The sequence below is a fragment of the Triturus cristatus genome, chromosome 1_1 (assembly GCF_964204655.1).
Source record: "Triturus cristatus chromosome 1_1, aTriCri1.1, whole genome shotgun sequence".
In the NCBI taxonomy this organism is placed as follows: Eukaryota; Metazoa; Chordata; class Amphibia; order Caudata; family Salamandridae; genus Triturus; species Triturus cristatus.
The window spans coordinates 488,311,126-488,329,700 of record NC_140579.1 but is presented as its reverse complement, the minus strand read 5'-3'; the positions used below and the strand labels follow the sequence as shown (position 1 = coordinate 488,329,700).

The window sequence follows — 18,575 nt, the reverse complement described above, 5'->3', positions numbered from 1 at the left end:
CTGCTGGGAGGACTCTGCACCCACCCCTCCTGTGTCTGGGCACTGCTGGGAGGACTCTGCACCCACCCCTCCTATTTCACGATATGTACGCTTAGAACATACACTTGTGTGGGTTCGCTCCATGCATACGAGGTGGGGGTACATGTCGTACATACACGGTTGGGGTGGGGGTACGCTCCATACGTCCGCGGGTGGGGGTACGGGTCGTACATACACTGTTGGGGTGGGGGTACGCTCCATACGTCCGCGGGTGAGGGTACGGGTCGTACTTGCACTGTTGGGGTGGGGGTACGCTCCATACATACGCTTGAGGGTACGGGTCGTACTTACACTGTTGGGGTGGGGGTATGCTCCATGCATACGGGGGTGGGGGTACGGTCCGTACATATGCGTCCCCATGCTATGTGATGCTTGTGCGGGCCGTACCCAGGCCTTTGCCACGTGGGTACAGCCGTCCCGCCATTGTTGGGATGACGTAGGTGTGGGCGGGGTACGACTCGTACCCACGCTCTTAAGGCGTGGGTACGGGACGTACCTCTATTGTTGTGTTGCCGGTTCGCATCGTCAAGCACTTCCGTTGTGGCGGTCGCTGGCTTTGCTGGACACGCCCCCACCCTATCGTAGTGACCAGGGCCTGGGGGTCAGATATGTCCAGGGCATGTGTGCTGTGTGACTTTGGTGGGGGTTTTGTGGCCTGCCCCTGGTCCTGCCCCCCCCCCCACTTACCCCCCTCCCTTTGTTGTTCTGACCTTCTGCGGCGTCTGCGTCCGAACCTGTAGAGGAGGTCGACTGCTATGAGGGCCGGGATGACACGTAGGTTCGGGTCCATGTCTGTCCGTCGCGTACAGGTACTCCTTGTTCGCGTCGTCCTGATTTCCCGGCAGTTTTTGGCAGCTGTGGTAAATAATTTAATTACCGGAACTTAATTTGATGCGGAAAATCTATAATAATAGCTCAGTAAAATAAGAGGCAGAATCCGTGGTATTAGAGGTTCGGAACGGGCTTTATTCCAAAATCAATTCGAATTGATGGACTCCATATTCCATCACCACGAAGGTTCAGGAAGTGAAGGGCTAACTTTATTGACAAGTAATCATTTTTATACAATAGGCATTACAGTGAAACAGATGCAGGAGGCGTAACAGTTGATAACAAAGGTAAAACATACATGCGTAACTAAGTGGGTGTAACTGGGCGTAACTTAAAGAACGTCATCAGGTATGATGTCACAATAGGGTGGTTCCATGAAAGAATTTCGCAATGTCAGCAGAAATACTTGGCAGAGATGCGCGCGCAGCAGCATGACGTGTGATTGACGTGCAACTAGGGGGTGAAGGGGACTTGACATTTAGCTCTACATGTGGAGACAGAAGTCTGGGGTTATGTCAACCTAATCCCAAATCATATCTAATATCCTATGTTTAAAGAACTATGTTATCCGAAATGAGAGGTCTCTTAGGATAGAATCTTATTCTATACTGACTATACTGACTGTTAGTGCGTGTACAAGCGTCTAAGTGTCTACACTAGATGCGAGGGGGTAGGAATATTCCATGGTAACAGGGCTATGAATTACTTGCATAAAGACAGAGAAGCCGGGCCTTTTGCTCGGTAGCTGGAAGAATGTTTACTTAAACTACTAGACAGGAATGCATTGGGTGAGGAGCGGAGCAGAGCAGATAATCTTGAAGGTGAAATACAGTTTTTGGCAAGCAGACAGATCGAGTCAGGCACAGTTAGCCGCACAGGGAGTAGGACAAAGTTCATGGATTCAGATGCGAGCTCAGACTGGAGCTTTCAGAGGCAGAAGGCAGGAAAAAGCTTAATGGCAGAATCAGGGCCTATTCGCCTGGACTGTGAAATGGGATAAATGAACCATATAAAGCCGGTGGCCTTTCATACTTAGGAATAGAATATCCGGCCCATCCATGGCTGATCTGAAAGAGGACATATTGACGGTGGCCGCACATGTGTTTGCGTCTTCATAACTGGAACTGGAGGAAACATACATGTATTTGTGATTTATACATGAAACCGTTGGGGTCCAAGATAGGGGACATAACTTGATCATAAAAATCCATATTTCCACATTCCCTCCTTGTCCCCTACTTGCCCTTAAGAGATATCAATCTTCATCAATCCGTTGATCTGTTCATATAGCATCATTTGTTCTTCTTTCTTCTTCCGGGATGAATGAAATCTTGGTGATGGAATACACGATGTGGCACACAGACCACAAATCGCTGGTCCACATTGTAGGCATAAGCAGCAACTGAATAGTATGAGAAAGCCAATACCTAGGAAGGATAGGACCCTCCATCCAAAGGTAGATAATACACTCCAAAACCAACCGGACCAAGTCCAGGTGCCTGGATTCTGGTGTATCTGGCTTACAATCTTATGAAGGCGAGTTATGGCTTTATATACAGATGGCGAATTTTCTGGTATGAAAATGCAACAACTTGATCCGATGACCCTACAAGCTCCGCCCCTATCGGCCAGAATGACGTCAAGGACAAGACGATTTTGAAGCACAACAATCCGCATAGCAGACTGCTCTTCTGTTAAATTGCCTAAAGCGAAAATAGTTTCGTTCACTACTGCTTCAAGGGTTCTGGTTAATCTACGTATCAGCTTACTATTAGTGACTGTACCTATATAGGGAAAGAGACCTTTATTGAAATCTGTGTATTTTTCCCATGCTGTTTCAGTGTAGTCGACTATTGGGAGATCTCTCCGTTCTCTATTGTGTACTAAGTGAGTATTTCTGTGATAATCAGGAGGAGCTAGGAAAACAGGTGGCAAAAGGAATCCGATGTAGCAGGTACCATCCCAATCTAGAGGCAGACGTATATATGCAATCTGACCACATACAAAGTAGGAATGGCGAGAAGCTCTAAATGTAGATTTGCCTTGATCACTGAATTCTATTACAGTGATGCATTTACTATGGCCCATGTGTATGGAGCCATTCTTTCTTATACACAATTCACCTTTAACTGGAAATACTGACATAGCGGGCAAAATTGGTGCAGCTTCGGATTCGACATTCAGGATCATGAGATTAAGCGTGAAATTACCTAATCCATATACTTCATTTTCTAGATCAGTTCCTGTTCTTTTGGGAAGTCCCTCCTTGTTAGGGTAGCAGACTTTAAGCAAGACTAAGTTCAGGTTTCCCCAAACCCAGTTGTCTTGATAAACTGCGGAATTCGAATCTAGGGAATTAATTAAACTAAACCATGCTCCACAGGAGCCATTGTGTGTGAACGGATATGGAAAGAGAGGCAGAATTCCCTTATAGTTCTGATAGGGAGGGAGTCGGCCACATATCCAACAATTTGTAGCATTGCTAGCCTGAAGGGAATGATGTAACATACTAATAAAAGTATTATTGCGCAGCGCAAATCTATAGGACAACTCATGCGAGGGTAATTCACTAAAAGAATGTTCAGCAGTAACATTGTAAACATGTTTAGAAATAGGATAATATATGTGCAATAATATACTTGCAGCGATTATTAAAAGACATAAGAAAAACAAAATTAATAACGTCACTGTGCAATGACTACGCAGTGATTTACAGTACGCATGTTTTTTCAACTGGATTTGATTATTTCTTTCTCTATTCCGGTCCAGAGGATACATGTCAGAGACAAATTCAACCGATTCACCTTGGAGAGGACTTAAACAATCAAATTGTCTGACTTATTGGACCTCAATTTTAGTCTATATAGTTCTGAGTTCGTTTGCTCAACCAAGGGGAGCTTTGAGTCTGTCTTTGAGGAAATACAGGGTTTAGTCTCTATATCGGATGGTAATCCATGAAATTTCTTGATATGACTTGAATGTATCCAGCCTTCGACCTTCGATCTTCACGGCTGTCCTCGTGGTTAACAGTACGAGTTGAGGCGATTTCCACCTAGGCTCCAGCTGAGACTTCCGGTCAAAGTTCCTCACTAACACCAGGTCCCCGGGAATTACGTCATGGGGTTTCACCTCGGTGTTGTCGGGAAAGGCTGCAGCTACCTGTGAACGACAAGATTGTAGTGCAGACATCAAGGAAGCCAAGTAATCTGTCAGCATATTACAGTCTACATCAGTTATTTTGCGTGGTATAGGCGTCCCCCACATATTTGGTGGTCTACCGAAGATCACCTCATATGGGGATAGCCCTGTTCGAGAGTGCGCTACCATTCTCATGTAAAAGAGTGCAACTGGTAAGGCTACTACCCAGTCGACACCTTTCTCTCTACATATTTTGGACAATCTAATTTTCAGAGTTTGATTATGTCGTTCCACGAGACCTGCTGCCTCGGGGTGTCGGACACAATGAAATCTCCATTGATAGCCTAACAAAAGTGAAACGTGTTTCATTAGTTCGGATGAGAACGGCTGGCCGTTATCTGAGTAGACAACACGTGGTAAACCGTACCGTGGGAAGAATTCTCGAACTAACTGTTTGGCAGTAGTCGGGGCAGTGTAATCTGAAACCGGGTATGCCTCTGTCCAACGGGAAAGAGCACAGACAACTACAAGAACATATTTGAATCCTCGACATCGTTCCATCTGGATATAATCCATCTGGAGGACTTCAAAAAGGTGCTCAGGAGGCTGAAATCCACCCTGTTCTACGGGAATGCTTTTACCTGGGTTAAACTGACAGCAGATCATACAGGTACGGACTTTTTGTTTAGCTGCTGCTCGTAAATGTTTGTTGAACCAAATGTGTTGAATGCTGTCTAGCATAGCCTTTTCTCCTAGGTGCGCTGGACTATGTATTGTATTAATGATAACTTGGACCATTGAGTCGGGAAGAAACCATACAGATTTTTCCTTCGTCATCCATCCTTGATCCGTTTGGATCCCTCCTAATTCATTCCATTTCTTTATTTCGTCTGGTGTAGCATGTGTCTGTATGTCAATTACGTCAAGAGAGGGATCCTTAACCATCATGCAATGTGTTGGTGTCGGAACTATTGTCTTTGTCATGTCAGATGTGTGGGTTTGAGCAGTCTGTTTAGCTATTCTGTCAGCTAGATCATTGCCTTGGGAAATGATATCAGTAACTTTCGTATGAGCTTTACATTTCATAATTGATATCGCAGTGGGTAGATGTATTGCATCTAATAAGGCATGAATGAGGGGTCCGTGCTGAATGTGGGCACCGTGAGAAGTTAAATAACCTCTCTCTCGCCACAGCACGCCGAAGTCATGTACAACTCCGAATGCATAACGTGAATCAGTGTATATGTTGACTTTCTTATTTGTGGCTTGAATACAGGCTTGTGTCAGAGCGATGAGCTCTGCTGCTTGAGCTGACAAGGTATTTATACGATTTGTTTCAATGACTTCAGTGTCTGTTGTGACTGCATACGCGGCCACTAGCTCTCCTGTACTTGTTCTCATACATGAACCATCTACATACAACGTCAGGTCTGGATCTGACAAAGGGATATCTGTCAAGTCTTGTCTAGGTTTCGTCGTGATAGTAATAACTTCTATACAATCATGTGCTAATGGGTCTGTTCCGTTTACTGGTAACAGTGTGGCAGGATTTAATGTACTACAACGTCTGATTTCTATGTGTGGCTGAAACAATGTCAATTCGTAACCGGTGAGTCTCGCTATAGTCAAGTGTTGTGTTTGCGTTCGGTTCAAGAGAACCTCTACTGCATGTGGTACTTGTACCGTCAATTGGTGTCCTAACACTATGGCATCGCTTTGTCTGATTGCTAAAGCTGTCGCTGCCACTGATTTCAGGCACGCAGGCAGAGCCTGAGCTACGGGATCTAATGTACTAGAAAAATAAGCACATGGTTTGTGTGATCCTGCTTGTTCCTGTGTGAGTACTGACAAAGCAGTACCTTCGCGTTCTGTAACAAAAAGTGTAAAATGTTTATTGTAACATGGTGTTGCTAAAACAGGTGCTTGACATAAAGCTTTCTTTAGGCTTTCAAAAGCTTGTGTATGTTCCTGAGTCCAAGGGAGGACAGTCGATGTGGCTGCCTCCTGTGTTGTCAACTGAATGAGTGGTTTTGCTAGAAATGCATACTGAGGGATCCACTGCCTACAATATGAAGTGAGGCCTATAAAAGCCCGCACCTCCTTTTGTGTCTTGGGTATTGGCATGTTAGCAATTAACTGGATGCGATCGGGTGTAAGCTGCCTTCCCTCCTTGGACAGCGAGTGACCAAGGTAAACAACTCGCTGAACACAGAATTGCAGCTTAGAAGGGGACACCTTGTGCCCCTTTTCGGCCAAGAATTGTAAAACCGTCAGTGAGGCTTTTTCACATTCAGGTTCGCTTCTAGCGGTGATCAGCAGATCATCGACATATTGAAGCAGGGCAGTGTTGACTGGCATGTGTATACTGTCAAGTTCTCGTTTCAGTGCTTGGCTATAGATGCTGGGGCTTTCTGTGAATCCTTGAGGTGCGCGTGTGAATTTAAAGCTTCGTCCATTTAAACTAAATCCGAACAAGTATTGGCTTTCCGGATCTATTGGGACGCTGAAAAAGGCATTCTTGAGATCAATTACAGTAAAGAATGTTGCTTCGGAATCAATGGCTGTCAGTAATGAAGAAATATCTGGGACTACGGGGTATTGTGGTATAATACATTTATTTAATTCGCGCAGATCAATAACCAATCGATATACTGGCGGGGCTTTTGGATCAGTTCGTTTAAGAATCGGAATTATCGGTGAATTACATACATTGGAGTCGGTTTCCACAACCACTCCTTGGGTAATAAGCTCGTCAATGATTTGCAGTAAAACCACTACAGCATCTGGTGGTAACTTGTATTGTCGCATTCGTGGTAGTACCACTCCTGTCTTTAGTGTGACTCGATATGGTGTAATGTTCATGCAACCAACATCTGTAGGGCCTTGTGCCCATAAATGTGTGGGTAAAGTCTGCAGTCGGTGATCCATGTCTCGGGACACATAGTGCCCTTTGAAATCACGTAGAAACAATCTTACTCCTTCCGGAGAACATCATATTATAGCTCCTAGAGCTTTCAAAGTTTTTATACCTAACAAGTTCTCTGGACATGATTTAGTAAGCAATAAATCTGTAGTTCGTGTCAAAGGACCAATCGTAAGGGGAAGAGGCTGTGATACTTCGTTAATGATAGGTTTTCCTGAAAAGCCAAGGGAAATATTCTGTGAGCCTGAGAGGGGTGCCCCTGGAACTTCACTTCGTTTTAAGGGATTCTGTCTATCCATGTAATACGTCGTTCTTTCTTTTATGGGCAGTGAGACATGTTCGGGACAGACAAAAAGAATGTACTGTTTTCGGGATTCTAGTATTTCTCTAATTAACTCAGTACCTGAACCTCTCCATTTATTCGTGAGTAATTCAGTCAGTATATCAGGTAATGGACCAGGATCGGAGTGTTGGCTTTTATATAATATAAGGAGTTGTTGAACCATATAGATACCAGCTAAACGCTGTTCATCTGGGGTGAGGTTCAAAAACGTGTGTGCTAGTGTATCATCACTATATTTTCCGGGACTGTCAACCCAGTGAACGGCTGACCTGGCTAATTCTTGTTCGTCCATAGAATCGAGTATATGATAACCCCTTCGTTCTCGGAGTAATTTGTCAGCAGCTTGGAACGAATGCTCGGGGGACCTTATATTTATTATAGGGGTTTGGAAATTTCTGTTATTATCTGGACGTATCGGACGTATCGGACGTATCGGATCAGTAAAGCCTCTAGTATTATTACAAGATCTTCCTCTACCTACATAGGCCATGGTTTCTAACTGTCCTGTGGGCAGTTCTAATTCTTCCTCCTCCTCGGTTTGTTCAGGCTCGTCTACTGCTAATCTTTCTTCGTGTATTCGTTCTACTTCTTTGCGGATCTTGCGGCACATAGCTACTATACATGATCGTTTATCATGTCTCCCCTCTGATATATTCCGACTCCATGTGGTAAGAATTTGCATTTCTTCCGGATTTACCCCTGGTCGGTCTTGATTTCTGATCACACAATTTGAGGAAACGTAACAGTTCCCCCTGTATCTCCACTTTCTGGTACTCCAAGGCTCTACTAATACTTTCAGAATCTCGTCCTGACTGGACAAAGTGATATATATTTTCTAAATGTGTAGTCATTCCTGGCAGCCTCCCTAAATATATTGCAGCTCGTCGGATACGTAATGATGCCAGCAGCATTTCGTCCCCTTTTCCGGGCACCGGGTCATATCTACAATCTATTAGAAGTTCCTTAAGCGCGTCGGGAGTTACTAGTTTGGGCGTACGTTGGTGGGCTAATTCTTGAAAGGAAAGTTTATTTACTCTGGGTGGCGTGGAAAAAATGTTTGCTGTACCTCCCGTAGCACCACCTGGGGTGCTGGATGTGAAAGGATTCGTTGAACGTGATATAGCAACCATAGGTGTGGGTACAGCTGTAGAAACAGATGTGCTTGCCGGAACTTGTGTCGGAGTTTGTTGTTGCGGAGGTACAGACGGAGGAGGGTCTTGGCGTTGAACCCCCTCGGCAGGCGGTCTATGTGGCGCAGCATTAGCATACTCGGGAGCTGCGTCGTCTAAATAAGAGGAAAGAAAAACATCTTCTGCGGTTCTGGGATGCCCTTTGGGATGTACTTTTATCGGGAACAATGGGGGTGGCAAGTCTTTTGGTATCTCCGGAGTAGCCTTAGGTAATCCTTCGGCCAGAAGAGGATACATACCATTCATAAGGGCATTTCTTTGTCTGTCTATTTGTTCTGATTTTACTCGAGTACCTTCTTCAATTAATAGGTTTTCTCGAACTTTATTTGAATTCTCCTTACTTTTCTCTTCCTGTCTACGTGCTTTTTCTGTACGTCTATATGATTCTTTACGCCATAATTCAATGGCATCTTTCTGTGACTGTCTAGCTTTCTTTTTCCATAATTCTTCCTCTACTTTCACGATGCAATCTGCATCCCAGGTCCCAGCTGCGGGCCACCTCTGACTTTCTGGTAATTCCTTGGTGTAATCTACCCATAAATCAAGAAATAATATGGCGTCTAGGCCATGTTTATGATACATGAAGTACCCTGGAGTGTCCCTAGGAGGAATGGGAACAGCTTCTTCGAGTACCCCTTTTCTAGTTTTGATCTGTCTTAATTTCGAAAAGAGCGGCATATTGAGAACTGATCTGATACCTAATTCTGAACACGTTTAATACAACAAAACACAATAATGAACAGTCATTCACACCACAATATGCAGAACTTATTTAAAACATTTTAACATTTAACGAACAACAATGATGGCCATTTAGGGAACTAGTCACTAAGCATAATACTCGGCACTAACTAGGTAATTCTGAATTATATACTAGACATACTTGATATACTGCTAAACAGTACAGATACACTGCTAAAACAGTGCAGACCGGATTTGTGTACCCAAACTCGTCTTGACCGGCACAAACTATGTGCACGTCGGAACGCCTCCCCGGCAATGGTACTCACCGGGTAGCTCGGAACGGAAGGCCTCGGAACTGAACTGAACTGGACTCGGACCGGACTCGACTCGAAACTTCGGGACCTCGGAACTGGTGGGCCTCTGTATACCTCGGATCTTGCTCTCTCAGCTAGGCTCTGGTTGGGATACTTCGCACTTCTCACCGCCTCGTCTGGGTGTTGATCGCAGCCTCAGTTACCCCCGCTCGGCAGGAGGGAGATACAGGAAATCCTGTGGGTACGCGTTGTTGTCCGTCCAGCTGTGACAGGAGACCGGGCCTGCAACGCACCTCCGGCGCGTGAGATGAGAAAGTGTCCCTATTCGGGCGCCATATATGTGGTAAATAATTTAATTACCGGAACTTAATTTGATGCGGAAAATCTATAATAGCTCAGTAAAATAAGAGGCAGAATCCGTGGTATTAGAGGTTCGGAACGGGCTTTATTCCAAAATCAATTCGAATTGATGGACTCCATATTCCATCACCACGAAGGTTCAGGAAGTGAAGGGCTAACTTTATTGACAAGTAATCATTTTTATACAATAGGCATTACAGTGAAACAGATGCACAAGGCGTAACAGTTGATAACAAAGGTAAAACATACATGCGTAACTAAAGTGGGTGTAACTGGGCGTAACTTAAAGAACGTCATCAGGTATGATGTCACAATAGGGTGGTTCCATGAAAGAATTTTGCAATGTCAGCAGAAATACTTGGCAGAGATGCGCGCGCAGCAGCATGACGTGTGATTGACGTGCAACTAGGGGGTGAAGGGGACTTGACATTTAGCTCTACATGTGGAGACAGAAGTCTGGGGTTATGTCTACCTAATCCCAAATCATATCTAACATCCTATGTTTAAAGAACTATGTTATCCGAAATGAGAGGTCTCTTAGGATAGAATCTTATTCTATACTGACTATACTGACTGTTAGTGCGTGTACAAGCGTCTAAGTGTCTACACTAGATGCGAGGGGGTAGGAATATTCCATGGTAACAGGGCTATGAATTACTTGCATAAAGACAGAGAAGCCGGGCCTTTTGCTCGGTAGCTGGAAGAATGTTTACTTAAACTACTAGACAGGAATGCATTGGGTGAGGAGCGGAGCAGAGCAGATAATCTTGAAGGTGAAATACAGTTTTTGGCAAGCAGACAGATCGAGTCAGGCACAGTTAGCCGCACAGGGAGTAGGACAAAGTTCATGGATTCAGATGCGAGCTCAGACTGGAGCTTTCAGAGGCAGAAGGCAGGAAAAAGCTTAATGGCAGAATCAGGGCCTATTCGCCTGGACTGTGAAATGGGATAAATGAACCATATAAAGCCGGTGGCCTTTCATACTTAGGAATAGAATATCCGGCCCATCCATGGCTGATCTGAAAGAGGACATATTGACGGTGGCCGCACATGTGTTTGCGTCTTCATAACTGGAACTGGAGGAAACATACATGTATTTGTGATTTATACATGAAACCGTTGGGGTCCAAGATAGGGGACATAACTTGATCATAAAAATCCATATTTCCACACAGCCGGAAAATATTCACCGTGCGGGATGACGTCGGTGCGAATCGTGATTCCTGGTTCGTGAATGGCAGGCTGCGTGCGTCCCGACGTCACGTCGGCGCTTTCCCGGATCGCATTTGTATGTTTATTTTCGTCGGTCGGGGTTTTGTACGGAAATGGTGTTTCCGTGCGAATCGTAATTCCATGTTTGTATATTTTGACGACCGGGTACGCGTCGGACGGAGAATATGCTCCGTCCGACGCTTCGTACACGTTTTTTACCGGATCGCAATCGGCACCAGTGTGTTAAAAGACGAACACACACCGCCAGTCACACCATTGACCCCATTTTCGCAAAATTCACCAATATCACAGTCATCACACCACTTGACATCACCTAGTCGGACTACGCCCTGTGAACTTCAATATCAACGCACCACATCCCCCAAAAAAACACCACGACATGCACAGCTCGCTAACAATGGAGGGATGTCACAGAGGAAAACTACCCTTTCAAGATATTTGCTCAGATAGGCTCGCTACTGACAGACCACACAGATTTGAACTACTGGATTACCACCTTCCCAGACACACTGGCACCCTCAGACAGAACCGATCAAGAAGATCACAAACCCAGACTTGCTGGTACACAGAATAATTTAGGATGTCTAAATGTCACTGCAAGCAGCTAGTAAGAAAGTGGACGCTCAATCAAAACATATGAGCAGAGACATGTACAAAGCCACATTACGAAGATACCCCCAGCAAATCAGGGACATGAAAAAGAAGTACCTGGCAGACCGAATACACTCCAGCACCAACAAAAGTAAGAAAATCTTTACCCTGGTAAAATAATTCATAGCACCGACAGCCATCACCAACAACATCATCCTCTCCCAGGATCTATGCAACCAGCTCTCTGGATACTTTGGGGCAGATTTACAATAACTGGCGCATCCCTGCATATCAGCAGGGATGCGCCAGTTATTGTGCGTCACGGCTCCGCCACCATGGATGCGCCGCATTGTAAATGCGGCGCACCATGGGGCAAAAATGGACAGATGCGTGACGCATCTGCTGCTGTAAAGGCGGCACATTGCTGGAGTTGCGTCGCAAGCGCGACACAGCTCCAGCAAGGCTCGGGGGTGCCCTATCTTTAAAATGCTGCGTAAATCCTAACGCCTGCTTCAAGCAGGTGCAGGGTTTTGACGCAGCATGGCCTTAAAAGTGGCTATTTCACTCAGCCACTTTTAGGAGGCGTTCCTGCGCCGGAACGCCCCCCCCCTGCGCCGGAACACCTACATGTGGCGCAGGGCTATATAACGTGACGCATCTCCCAGATGCGTCACGTTGTAAGTACCCCGCACCATGGCGCTGGATTTACGCCGCCGCGTCACAAAAGTGACGCAACAGCGGCGTAAAAGAGGCGCAAGGGGCTTGTAAATCAAAATCAAGGGCATATATAGGCGCTTCCAGGGTCACCTTACAGATACCCTTTCCATCACAGAAAGTGAGTATTCCCTGAACACCTGGAACTTTGTCACAGTTGAAGAAAGAGCAAAACCCATGATTACCTCCTCTAAGGGGCCCCTTTTGCCCCCTGCACCCACCACATCTTCAACAATCAGCACCACAACCTTTTCAACAACATAGAAACATTCAGTATTCACCGTGCTGCTAAAGAAACCTACTATAGACTCCATCAAACTACCATCTGATATTGCTCCAGCCACACCCCGCCAAAGTCGTGGAGAAGGATATCAACAGAGTTTTTTTTATCAACTCACAAAGCTGATCAGCAAATCCTCAACATCTTCTGACCCAATCACGGCACCAAAATGGCCCTGATTGCCGCTACCAATGACATTAGGATGATCCTGAACAGAGGAGAGATGGCAGCTCTCATTCTCCTGGACCTCTTGGCGATTTTCCAAACTATCTCACATCCCATTCTCATCCAAAGTCTGCACGAGTCAGGCACACACTTAAGTGGCTCGCCTCAGAAGGACCCCGTCAGTCAGGGATGCCATCCTACACATCAAAGACTCTGGAAGTCATCTGTGGGGTTATCCAATGCTCTTCCTCAGCCCAACACTCTTCAACATATACATGACCCCTCTAACAATCATCATTAGAGCTCACAATGTAGAAGTACTGTTCTACACTCATGATACTCAACTCATTGTATCGACAAAACAACAAACACAAAGGGGCAGAGTCACAGCTTGCATGACTGAGATTGCCAGATGGATGAAAGATGACTGACTCAAACTCAACTCATACAGAACGGAAGTGATCATCTTGGGGAAAGAGACCTCCATCCGGGACTCCACCTGGTGACTACCAAACCTCAGAGATACACCCACCCCCTGTAGGAAAGCAATAAACCTAGGGATTATCATTGACGACAAACTGGACTTGTTGGCTCAGATCAACGCAGTGACCTCATCATGCTTCCACCTTCTGAAAATACTGAAACTTATTTTCAGGTGGCTGCCACCCAACACCAAGTGGATGTTCGCACAAGCCCTCATCAGCAGCAGATTTGAGTACAGTAACCACCTCTGTGATGGAGTTCCCATATAACTAACCAGCAGACTTCAAACCATCCAGATCACAGCAGCCTGCCTCATACTAAAAGTCCCTTGTTGAGAACACATCACACCTTACCTCAAGACACTACACTGGCTACCAATCCTCAAGTGAATCCCTTTAAACTGCTTATCCTCACTTTCAATGCACTCCACAAGACTGGACTAGGATACCTCAACAGTAGAATCAATTTCCACCACCCTAAAAGACACCTCAGATCAGCACTCGTACCGGTCTCACGAATACACAAGACCAAAAGCGAGGGCCGGACCTTCTCCTACATTGCTCCCAAAACATGCAACAACCTCCTTTTCTACATAAGGAACTCTGTCAATCTTGGATTTCTGCAAAAAGCTGAAGACTTGGCTTTTCGACTAGATTCACAGTCTAGCACCGCACCTGCTCAGCACAAGGATACCCTCACGGGTAAGGATGCACTCTAGAAATACCATAGCATTGCATAGCACCTTGGGGAAATAAATTACACTTTTTGAAACAGTATGTAAATACAGAGGACTGCAAAAGAATATGTGAAAACTTCTTCAGTGTGTATGCAAGGCAGACAATTTGTTGCTAAATTTTGAAAAGAAATGTTATTACATTTGGGAACTGTTAACCATCATTTCAACAGTCATCACCATCAAACAAATGATCAGACAAAGTATCAGTTAGGCCACTTAGCACTACATATGCTGCTTTATAATGATTGACTAAAACATAGGTACATGGGCTATCAATGGCTGAATTTTCATACAACGACTCTCTGCCATCTTCTTCAGGGCAGTCTCCTACTTTAGTTCTTTTGGTTGTCATCCTTGTATTTTGCTATCCTTTTTCCTGGAGTCAGCAATAGTGAGCCCACTGGTGCTCCTGGGACAGTTCTATTGGAGGGGCAAGGTTTGGGTCAAATCTTCTTTCCAGTTAACATGTTTTTCGACTGGTCTTGACAGTACTCTGTTGAGCAAAAAAACAAGTGAACAAACAAATTGCTAATGGTCAGAATTTTCTGATCCTTCTCTTGGAATACTTTACGGCAGAGAACTGCCTTATCTACTTATCTCTTCTTTTAGTCAGCACTAACACATTCTCGTTGAGACCATCAGCAAAGCAGCACCCACAACTATTTTGCACGCTTCTTCAAATACCATGCATTGGATGTCCATTCCAGTGGTCACACACACTTGAGTCAAGCCAGTCTTAAAAATGTATTTAGTTAATCATTTACTAGACTTCCTTCTTCCATTACTTGGTTGGAAGTCTGCACATGCTTGAAGCTGAAGGGACTGGAAAGAAAAGATATTTACATGGTATTTTACTCAGTAACTAGGACCTGGTATGTTTTTACACTGGCCTAATCTTGCCTAAATCTCAAATAATGGGTTTGACATATTTTGCATACTTTGATGTCAAACCAATACACTGAACAGGTATCTTGCTTGACTTTGCACACTCATGTAGAGCTTTCACAGAGACAACTATCCACACATAATTCATGTAACATTCTTAATTTTCACCAACTGATCAACCAAAAGCCACCAGAAACTGTTTTCAGCCTTGTTGTGCATCATCAGTGAGGTACAGCTTGTGTCCTGTGGCACAGTGAACATGGAATCCACACCTGAGCATACAGAGGGGACCTGGCCCCATAGTTCATTCTGGATCATTCTTGTGGGGCAAAGCCAAGACGGATCTGCTTGTGATTGGTCCCTGTCTATAAATGTAAAGGTGATCTAAATGAAATGCTGCCTTGAGTAGTTACCAGTGACTGAGATTAAGTCAAGCATTCCATTCATCACTTTTGTACTGTCTAAGTGAGTCTCACTGAGTAGCTAGGATATGCCCTAGGACTTAATATTCACGTTGGTGAGGAGGCCAAATAAGGATCGCTTGTGTTTCTGTTCAGAAAGACATGATCAGGCAGTTTATCCTGGGCTATCCCTTGTGGAGCGGGACAAGATTAAATTGCACATGGGTGATGTCTATTTGTAATGTCACAGGTGAGTTAGAAATAATGGAATGGAATGTAGTACAAGTAATTACCACTGGATTACATTAATTTAAGCATTTCATACATCACTTTTAGCCAAGTCAGTTTGCCTAATTAACGGGGGTATGCTGAGCTTAATTCATGCATTCAATCCATCATCACTTCTTGTGCTTTGTAAGCGTGTCTCCCTAAGTAAATTAGGTCTGCCCAGATGTGGGCTTACTGTGTCCAAGGAGTTGAGCTGACCTACAATTTTGACTTTGGCATTGGGTTGTTTGTGTTCCTATTCAGAGGGGACCTGGCAAGTTGTTTAGTCTGGACTGTGCCTCATGGGTGGGGCAAAAACAAACTTGCATGTGGTTGGTCCTTGTCTGTAATGGTACAGACAAGCTACAAAATAATGGAATGGAATGTGGTCTCAGTCATTACCAGTAGCTGAAATTAATGAAGTCATTTAATAGATCTTTTTGTGCTGTCAAAAAAGAATATAGGATCTAAAAATATAATAGCAGAAATAATAGGTAACATACTTTCAAAGGCCTCTTCACAAACTCCATTTTGTAGTATGTTTAGTAGTGCTACAGTAGTTCTACTAATGTAATACAAATCGCTATTTTCAAATAATCGCTTATCTTCTTCTGTACAAAGATCTCTGTCCCGTCTGCAGAGTCTCCTCATATGTTTCAATAGTTAATGTGAGAAGGAGAGTAAGGTTTAGCTGGAAAAATGGGGATTACTTACTTTTGGACTTGGCCCTTTTTGCAGGGTCATCCCTGAACTTTTTGCCTTCCTCCTGTATTTTCTGTTTTTGTTGGGTTTATGACTAAGCACTTTACCACTGCTGATCAGTGCTAAAGTGCATATGCTCTCCCTATTGTAAAGTATTGTATTGGATTAGTGACTCCATGATTGGTTCATTTGATTTACCTGTCAGACCCGAGTACAGTGCACCAAGTGTGCCCAGGGCTTGTAAATCAAATGCTTCTGGTGGGCCTGCAGCACTGGTTGTGCCACCCACAGAAGCAGCCTGTAAAGTGTGTCTCAGGCCTGCCATTGCAGAGCCTGCGTGCAGTCTAGTACTGCCATGTTGACTTGGTAAGTGCACCCACTTGCCAGTCCCTAAACCTTCCCTTTTCTTCATATCAGACACCCCTAAGGTAGGCCCATGGGCAGAGTGCATTGTAAGTATAAGGTAGGACATGCCCTGGTGTGTGTGTGGGGCATGTCCTAATAGTGAATTACAGCCATTTTCGTTTTTCACTATTGCAAGGCTACCAGTCCCTATAGGCCAGAATGGGAAGTTTGTTTATAACATTTTATAATCCTAACTTACCCAGGGAAAATGGTAGAAATTCGAGTTTAGTATGCCTCAGAATGATAAAATACATCTTTTAGTGAAGTTGTTTTTAAAATTCTGTGTTTGAAATACCACTTTTAGAAAGTAGGTATTTTCTTACCTAACCATCCAGCCTGCCTCCACTAGCTTGTGTATTGTGTGTCTGGTTTTGTGAGTGACAGGGGCTGGGGGATTCCAGGAGACAGGGTGTGTCAGCACAGGGCTGAATAGACCATCTGCATGTAGAGTGGTGGGAGGAGATAGCACCTGGGTCTGAACAGGGCTGTGCCTGCCTTTCACAATGCTGGCTCCACCTCCTAAGGTGCGTCTGATGGTCCTGGCCCACACTATCAAAGGAAAGAAGGAGTCCTGTAAACAAAGTGCTCCAGGACTGCACAGAACTGGTTTGGACTAGGTACAGGCCTCTCTGCCTTCAGAGACAAAGGATTTGCTAGTATAAATATTGGGGCCCAGACCCCAAGACTTTAGATCACTTCTGGAACAACAAGTCAAACCTCTGCCAAGGAGAAGCACCAAAGGAAGCTGTAGGAGTTGGACTGCCCCCCTGCCAGTGTGCTGTGTTGCTGGGTTGGCCTACAGTGGTGTCTTCAATGCCAAGGAGAGGAGAAGAAACTTTTAAAGAACTTTCATCATCTTGCAGAATATTACTCCAAGGGCTTGATTTGAGCTTGCCTCCTGACCGAAGTCTCAGGGATACCAGACTTCACCCCTTCTGTTTGCCTGCAAATGGAACTTGCTGTTCTAGCTGTTACAGAAGGAATTTTGCATCACTGACGCCAGCGAGCGACGCCGTCTTCTGCATCGAAGCCGTGAGCGCTGCTCCGACTTGCAACGTAGAGCCAACGCCGGCCGCCGTGCCACATCGACATCGACAGCAGCGAACAACATCGTAAGCCTGCCAAAGCCGTGACTTGTGACGCCGGCCTGCTGCTGTGCCGAATTGACTCCAAATATGACATCTCAGAGCCGATTGTCGATGTGGGTGGTCAAGAATCCAGTGACATCGTACGGAACCGTGGTTTCGGCGCCATCGTGATGTCACCTCCTCTCCGATCAGAAACCGACACCTCCTCTGCCTGCGCGAGCATCCAGGTCCCGACGCATAATCTCCCCGAAGCAAGGAACAGACGCCGCAGCGCCAACGACGCCGCACCTCCGACGCCGTGAGCTGTCTTTGGTTTCGCTCTTCCAAGGTACTGTTCTTTGTGGGTCTGTTTTGACTCCAGGCCCGATGCCGCGCACCTCGCAGTTGGCGCCATACTTTGGGATTTCTTTGTCCTTGACATCGTGATAACTCCAGTTGGGGTTATCTGTTGCTAAAGACTGCTTTTAAGTGAATAACCTATTTTTGAACTATTTCTACCATCTTGAAGAATTATTATTGATTACAGTAATGTGGATTTTTATCGTTTATGGTCTTGTGATAAGTCTATATAAAGAATACTTATTTTTATAGTACAACCTGTGTGGTGTCCATCTGTAGTGTTGTTACTGTATTACTGTATGTGTCCACAAATGCTTTACACACTGCCTCTGAGATAAGCCTGTCTGCTCGTGCCAAGCTACCAAGGGGGTGAGCAGGGGTTATCCAATAGTGTAATTCCCTTTCCCTGACTTAGAAGCAAGGGTCCCTATTTGGTCAAAGGTACCTGCCTCTGCCGACTAGAG

The 18,575-nt window shown here is 45.0% G+C and overlaps 1 long non-coding RNA gene across 2 annotated transcripts in view; it reads right to left on the bottom strand.

Moving 5' to 3' along the window:
- Positions 1-12,679: 12,679 nt before the first annotated feature.
- LOC146870455 (uncharacterized) overlaps positions 12,680-18,575 on the bottom strand; it is a 74,414-nt gene continuing 68,518 nt past the window's right edge. For both annotated transcript variants that reach the window (XR_014959396.1, XR_014959395.1), the window contains one exon: positions 12,680-14,517. This is a non-coding gene — a long non-coding RNA (uncharacterized LOC146870455). The remainder of the gene's footprint in view (positions 14,518-18,575) is intronic.